Source organism: Electrophorus electricus, unplaced genomic scaffold, assembly GCF_041902795.1.
Source record: "Electrophorus electricus isolate QZ-2024a unplaced genomic scaffold, ASM4190279v1 Scaffold135, whole genome shotgun sequence".
NCBI classification, from domain to species: Eukaryota; Metazoa; Chordata; class Actinopteri; order Gymnotiformes; family Gymnotidae; genus Electrophorus; species Electrophorus electricus.
This window is the reverse complement of record NW_027658417.1, coordinates 55,001-62,500: the sequence shown is the minus strand read 5'-3', so window position 1 is coordinate 62,500 and position 7,500 is coordinate 55,001. Positions and strand designations below refer to the sequence as shown.

Here is a 7,500-nt window from a genome sequence, read left to right as displayed (position 1 = left end):
CTCAGACAGGCGTAGCCCCGGGATGGACCCGGGGCCGCAATGTGCGTTCGAAATGTCGATGATCAATGTGTCCTGCAATTCACATTAGTTCTCGCAGCTGGCTGCGTTCTTCATCGACGCACGAGCCAAGTGATCCACCGCTAAGAGTTGTACTCTTTTATTTCAGGCTCAGTTTAGGTCTTTCACCACGACTACAAAGACAGGTTTAAAAGGTTTCACCAACCGGTCAGGCGCCCCCGTCTGCGAGTGTTGAAACGGGCGCGGGGTTGCGCTTTGCCCACACGACCCACGTGGCAGACGAGTCAGTCTTTGAACCGCGGCCCTCCGCGCCCGCCCCGTCCGACCCCTCGAAAGGGGTGGAACTCACGTAGCGTGGGCCAAGCCCTAGGTACCTGCCGGGGGTCCCCCTGAGACTCCTTTCTGAGAGAGAGAAGCAGGGGAACCGGCTGCGCCACCCACCACCACCACGCCCCAGGACGCCGGTGGGCGGACGAACACAGGAAGGGCCATGGCCTGCCCCACGAGGAGCAGCGCTCGCAACCCCCCCCGGAAAGTCCGCTCGTCAGCGAGCAAGGGGACGGGGATGAATGACAAGGACAACAAAATAGGAAAACCCCTCGCGGTGGACGGAGGCAGCGGCCGTGCGAGCGAGAGGGAGGGCGCGGGACGGACCCGTACGACCCGCTCGACTCGCAGGCGCTTCTCCTGCCGGCAAGGTGAGGGGAAACCGGCCTTCGCCCGACGAGCGGGGACGCCGAGTTTTTTGAACGACGCGTCTCTCGCGCTGGAACCCAGAGAATACCGGGGCCTGCGGGGGGGGGGTGCTGAAGGACGACGCGGAGGAAGAGGCGGAGGACGAGGAAGGGGTGGGAGGGACTAGGCTCCTCCTTTATGCCTTCTGTCCAGCCTGACCTGCAAGCGACCACGTGTAACAGCAACCCCGAAGACCCTTTCGACCCTGGGCCCCGACGCGGGGGGACGGCGAAGTCGAGGGGGTCGGGAGAGGAGGCACGCCGGACAGCGTTACCCGTTAATGATCCTTTCGCAGGTTCACCTACGAAAACCTTGTTACGACTTTTACTTCCTCTAGATAGTCAAGTTTGATCGACTTCTCGGCGCTCCGCCAAGGCCCGCGAGGAGCCCCGGCGGGGCCGATCCGAGGACCTCACTAAACCATCCGATCGGTAGTAGCGACGGGCGGTGTGTACAAAGGGCAGGGACTTAATCAACGCGAGCTTATGACCCGCGCTTACTGGGAATTCCTCGTTCATGGGGAATAATTGCAATCCCCAGTCCCCATCACGAATGGGGTTCAGCGGATTACCCGCACCTCTCGGTGTAGGGTAGGCACACGCTGATCCAACCATTGTGGCGCGCGTGCAGCCCCGGACATCTAAGGGCATCACAGACCTGTTATTGCTCCATCTCGCGTGGCTGAACGCCACTTGTCCCTCTAAGAAGTTTGACGCCGACCGCGGAGGGCCGCGTAACTATTTAGCATGCCGGAGTCTCGTTCGTTATCGGAATTAACCAGACAAATCGCTCCACCAACTAAGAACGGCCATGCACCACCACCCACAGAATCGAGAAAGAGCTATCAATCTGTCAATCCTTTCCGTGTCCGGGCCGGGTGAGGTTTCCCGTGTTGAGTCAAATTAAGCCGCAGGCTCCACTCCTGGTGGTGCCCTTCCGTCAATTCCTTTAAGTTTCAGCTTTGCAACCATACTCCCCCCGGAACCCACAGACTCGTGGTTTCCCTCACGCTGCCCGGCGGGTCATGGGAATAACGCCGCCGGATCGCGGGTCGGCATAGTTTACGGTCGGAACTACGACGGTATCTGATCGTCTTCGAACCTCCGACTTTCGTTCTTGATTAATGAAAACATTCTTGGCAAATGCTTTCGCTTTCGTCCGTCTTGCGCCGGTCCAAGAATTTCACCTCTAGCGGCGCAATACGAATGCCCCCGGCCGTCCCTCTTAATCATGGCCCTGGTTCAGGAAACCCACAAAATAGAACCGGAGTCCTATTCCATTATTCCTAGCTCAGGTATTCAGGCGAGAAGCGGGCCCGCTTTGAACACTCTAATTTTTTCAAAGTAAACGCTCCGAGCCCCGTCCGGACACCCAGCCAAGGGCATCCGGGGGGCACCGGGAGACAGGGTCTGAGACAGGCGGTGGCACGCCTCGCGGCGGACCGCCAGCCCACTCCCGACATCCAACTACGAGCTTTTTAACTGCAGCAACTTTAATATACGCTATTGGAGCTGGAATTACCGCGGCTGCTGGCACCAGACTTGCCCTCCAATGGGTCCTCACCCATGGGTTTAGGATACGCTCATTCCGATTACAGGGCCTCGAAAGAGACCTGTATCGTTATTTTTCGTCACTACCTCCCCGTGTCGGGAATGGGTAATTTGCGCGCCTGCTGCCTTCCTTGGATGTGGTAGCCGTTTCTCAGGCTCCCTCTCCGGAATCGAACCCTGATTCCCCGTTACCCGTGGTCACCATGGTAGCCGACTATGGTACCATCGAAAGTTGATAGGGCAGACATTCGAATGAGACGTCGCCGCCGCGGAGGGCGCGCGATCGGCCCGAGGTTATCTAGAGTCACCAAAGCGGCCGGGGGGCCCGAGCCCCCCGGATGGGTTTTGGGTCTGATAAATGCACGCATCCCCCGAAGGGTCAGCGCTCGTTTGCATGTATTAGCTCTAGAATTACCACAGTTATCCGAGTAACGTGTGGAGCGATCAAAGGAACCATAACTGATTTAATGAGCCATTCGCAGTTTCACTGTACCGGCCGTGTGCACTTAGACCTGCATGGCTTAATCTTTGAGACAAGCATATGTTACTGGCAGGATCAACCAGGTAGTTTGCACCGTGGTCTGGGATGAACCACGAGTGACATCCGCCTCCCCTTCCGGGGGCTAGGAAGCAGCGGGTTGTAAGTGCGTGCGCCGTCAGGTCCAGACGCCATACAGGGCTACCCAGGACAGCTTCCGCGGCCAGTGTAAACGTGCTCGCGCACCGCCCTCTGGCCTTCGGACGCCGACCTCTCACCTTGATGCAAAGCTGTCCCATCCGGTCATGCCCGCACCGTACCCCGTCCACCTCCTCCGGAGGTGCGGACGGCCGACTCCAGGTGCTTTCGGCGTTCCCTCTCTTCACGCCGTTTTGATTTTCGTGGGCCGCTGGTGGGGGGACAAGGGAAAGACCTCGTCGAATTCCCTCCCCCCTAGCCTCGCTCAACCTACGTTTCGTGATGTAACCAAGAAGAGTGATTCGTGGGCCCAGGTAGGTTTGAAGAGGAGGCCAACAAAGCAGGGCACTCCCTTCCTCCCAAACCACAGACACCAGTATAGGACAACTGAGTAGACAGACTGGCCGTCTGAGTCTCCCCCAGAGAGTTCTGGGATGGGTTACAAATAACCCCCACCCCCCATCAGAGGCTTGACCCGCTAGAACCAGGGAGGATCTGTCAAAACCGCTCTCCACATCAGAAGTTCTGGATCAGCCGGGGCTGGTCGGCAGACGTCCACCTAAGGCCGTGGCCTAACCCCGTGTGGGGGGATAGCGCTCGCACCCGTACACGTGGACACCCGCTCGTCAAATGGCTGGCTCCTCACTTACCGTAGGGGGAATGGTTTGCCTACCCCTGGCGGGTCTGGTACTCCACTCTACCAAACAAGGAAGCAACACACCAATAGACCCCTGCAACACCGGGCAGCTTTGGGCAGTGTCACTACACTCCTCCTTGTTCTTCACGTTCCTTCCGTGGTGATTTTTTTTTTTTTTTCGTGGCCATTGCCGTGCATGGCTTCCCCATCGCTTTGCATGCTCTCCATTGCCTCGTGCTGCTTCACCATTGGTCTCACCTGGAGACCGAAGCCGCTCTCCCAGTAACCCGATGGTACCTGGCCAGAAAACCCCGTGCCCGATTTCATCTAGGACAAGGGCCAAACCACAGACCGTGCCCGTCCAGGGTCAACCCCTGGTCGGACAGGCCTGGTGGGTCGATACCATGGATGTGGCAGGCCGACGAGAATCCACTGGTACATTTACAAACACGCCCACCCTGGTGGCATGGCTGTACGACCCATCGTCGAAGCACGCTGCGGCGGACTGAGCCATTGGATCCAGTTGCCTGGGCGTACACTCAGCCCAACAGACGCACTCGGGTCGGGGAGAGCAAAGCAGACTGTGTGCCTGGATGTGCCCACTTCCATAGGGGAATCGGCATGATGGTTCACTTAACCCGAGGAGGGCTCCCCTCGCGGGATAAGCACCCCCCTCGGGGGATGGGGGGGGGGGGGCATCCAGAGCACACCACTTTCCGGTAGGGGACAGGCGTTTGATCATGTGTCCGAGGGAGAGCTCCCCTTGCCGGCCGAACACCCCTCGGACTCCCCTTGGGCTTCCAGAGAACGCCACTGGATGAATTTAGTGCTTGGACCCCATTGATTCTCTTTGCTCTCCCATATACCCGACGGGACCTATTTGCAAAACCCCGTGCCAACCAGACCTCCAGGAAGGGGGCTGGCGGCTAACCATGCCCAGCAGGGTGCACCCTGGTCGGACACTTTGGGAGGGTCGAGAGCCTGGAAGTGCCACCCGGGGGAGTAATTCTGATTTCCGTTTTAATGCACTCAGGGACAGCCCGAGGACCTCTGTAGTGCACCTGAGGCGGACTGAGCCGTCGGGTCCAGGGGTCTGGAGTTCGGAACCTCCAGGGTTCACCTGGCTGTTCTCTTAGCCCGGCAGGGTGCACCCTGGTCGGACACTTTGGGAGGGTCGAGAGCCTGGATGTGCCACCCCGACGAGTAATGAGTTTTCCCTTCGTATCTCTTCCGGACCAGGTCCGATTCGCACGAAACTCGCTGGGCATGGCCAGGAGCGCCCCCTGCTGCCCACGCCACCGTCCCCGCGCTTCTACTCCCGAGGGCCGAGGAGACAGCGAAGCGTGGGTCGGGTCGCCTGCTTCCAGGGTCTCCCTGGTACTCTCCAGTCTCCCGAGTCCATCGGGTCCGACCTCGTATTTTTAGCCCAGACGGGGAATGAGAAAGGGGCCCCCGACCGCCCGAGGGCGGGCGCTCGCTTCTCAGCCTAGGAACGTCCGATTCCCACGAAACTTTTACGCCAGACGTTCCTGGCAGCGAGCGCGTTCAAAGGTGACCCGCGCTGCTTCTCTCCTCCCAAGGGCCGAAGAGATATTCGTCTTCAAACCCGACCGGCCCTGTGTTTGCCGCCCCGGCGGTTTTAAAAAATCATAGCGTAAAAACGGTGGGTGCGCTTCGCCTGCCGCTTGGACAGCGTTAAACGGCAGCCCCGGCTCTTTCCAAAGGGCCCTCAACCGACTTTCTGCTCCCAAGGAGCCCAGAGATATGAAACCGATAAATCAAAACCCCGTGCCAACCAGACCTCCAGGAAGGGGGCTGGCGGCTAACCATGCCCGGCAGGGTGCACCCTGGTCGGACGCTTTGGGAGGGTCGAGAGCCTGGATGTGCCACCCCGACGAGTAATGAGTTTTCCCTTCGTATCTCTTCCGGACCAGGTCCGATTCGCACGAAACTCGCTGGGCATGGCCAGGAGCGCCCCCTGCTGCCCAGGCCTGGCTCTGGGCCTGGGCACACTTCATTCACTTTGTACCTTTAAATCATACTACTACTACTACTACTACCACCAGAATTCCAGGGCCAAGAGGTCACACAGTCATACACAGCAAAGTAGCTCTGGGCCTGGGCACACTTCAAGAAGTTTGACCCTTTATATAAGCCTAGAAATAGACTTCCAGAGCCAAGAGGTCAAACACAGTCATGCACAGCAAAGTAGCTCTGGGCCTGGGCACACTTCAAGCACTTTGTGCCTTTAAATCATACTACTACTACTACTACTACTACTACTACTACTACTACTACCAGACTTCCAGGCCCAAGAGTTCAAACACATTCATGCCCAGCAAAGTAGCTCTGGGCCTGGGCACACTTCATTCACTTTGTGCCTTTAAATCATACTACTACTACCACCAGACTTCCAGGGCCAAGAGGTCAACCACAGTCATGCACAGCAAAGTAGCTCTGGGCCTGGGCACACTTCAAGATGTTTGACCCTTTATATAAGCCTAGAAATAGACTTCCAGGCCCAAGAGTTCAAACACATTCATGCCCAGCAAAGTAGCTCTGGGCCTGGGCACACTTCAATCACTTTGTGCCTTTAAATCATACTACTACTACCACCAGACTTCCAGGCCCAAGAGGTCAAACACAGTCATGCCCAGCAAAGTAGCTCTGGGCCTGGGCACACTTCAATCACTTTGTGCCTTTAAATCATACTACTACTACCAGACTTCCAGGCCCAAGAGTTCAAACACATTCATGCCCAGCAAAGTAGCTCTGGGCCTGGGCACACTTCAAGATGTTTGACCCTTTATATAAGCCTAGAAATAGACTTCCAGAGCCAAGAGGTCAAACACAGTCATGCCCAGCAAAGTAGCTCTGGGCCTGGGCACACTTCAATCACTTTGTGCCTTTAAATCATACTACTACTACCAGACTTCCAGGCCCAAGAGTTCAAACACATTCATGCCCAGCAAAGTAGCTCTGGGCCTGGGCACACTTCAAGATGTTTGACCCTGTATATAAGCCTAGAAATAGACTTCCAGAGCCAAGAGGTCAAACACAGTCATGCCCAGCAAAGTAGCTCTGGGCCTGGGCACACTTCATTCACTTTGTGCCTTTAAATCATACTACTACTACCAGACTTCCAGGCCCAAGAGTTCAAACACATTCATGCCCAGCAAAGTAGCTCTGGGCCTGGGCACACTTCAATCACTTTGTGCCTTTAAATCATACTACTACTACCAGACTTCCAGGCCCCAGAGGTCAAACACAGTCATGCCCAGCAAAGTAGCTCTGGGCCTGGGCACACTTCAAGAAGTTTGACCCTTTATATAAGCCTAGAAATAGACTTCCAGAGCCAAGAGGTCAAACACAGTCATGCACAGCAAAGTAGCTCTGGGCCTGGGCACACTTCATTCACTTTGTGCCTTTAAATCATACTACTACTACCACCAGACTTCCAGGCCCAAGAGGTCAAACACATTCATGCCCAGCAAAGTAGCTCTGGGCCTGGGCACACTTCAATCACTTTGTGCCTTTAAATCATACTACTACTACCAGACTTCCAGGCCCAAGAGGTCAAACACAGTCATGCCCAGCAAAGTAGCTCTGGGCCTGGGCACACTTCAATCACTTTGTGCCTTTAAATCATACTACTACTACCAGACTTCCAGGCCCAAGAGTTCAAACACATTCATGCCCAGCAAAGTAGCTCTGGGCCTGGGCACACTTCAAGATGTTTGACCCTGTATATAAGCCTAGAAATAGACTTCCAGAGCCAAGAGGTCAAACACAGTCATGCACAGCAAAGTAGCTCTGGGCCTGGGCACACTTCATTCACTTTGTGCCTTTAAATCATACTACTACTACCAGACTTCCAGGCCCAA

At 56.3% G+C, this 7,500-nt stretch overlaps 2 non-coding genes across 2 annotated transcripts in view; both read right to left on the bottom strand.

The window, feature by feature from the left end:
- LOC145654596 (5.8S ribosomal RNA) overlaps positions 1-149 on the bottom strand; it is a 154-nt gene extending 5 nt beyond the window's left edge. The window contains exon 1 of the ribosomal RNA XR_014120809.1: positions 1-149. This exon is cut by the window's left edge and continues 5 nt beyond it. This is a non-coding gene — a ribosomal RNA (5.8S ribosomal RNA).
- An 882-nt stretch (positions 150-1,031) lies between these two features.
- LOC145654585 (18S ribosomal RNA) lies at positions 1,032-2,870 on the bottom strand. The gene has a single exon (XR_014120798.1). It is a non-coding gene; the product is annotated as an 18S ribosomal RNA (ribosomal RNA).
- Positions 2,871-7,500: the final 4,630 nt, after the last annotated feature.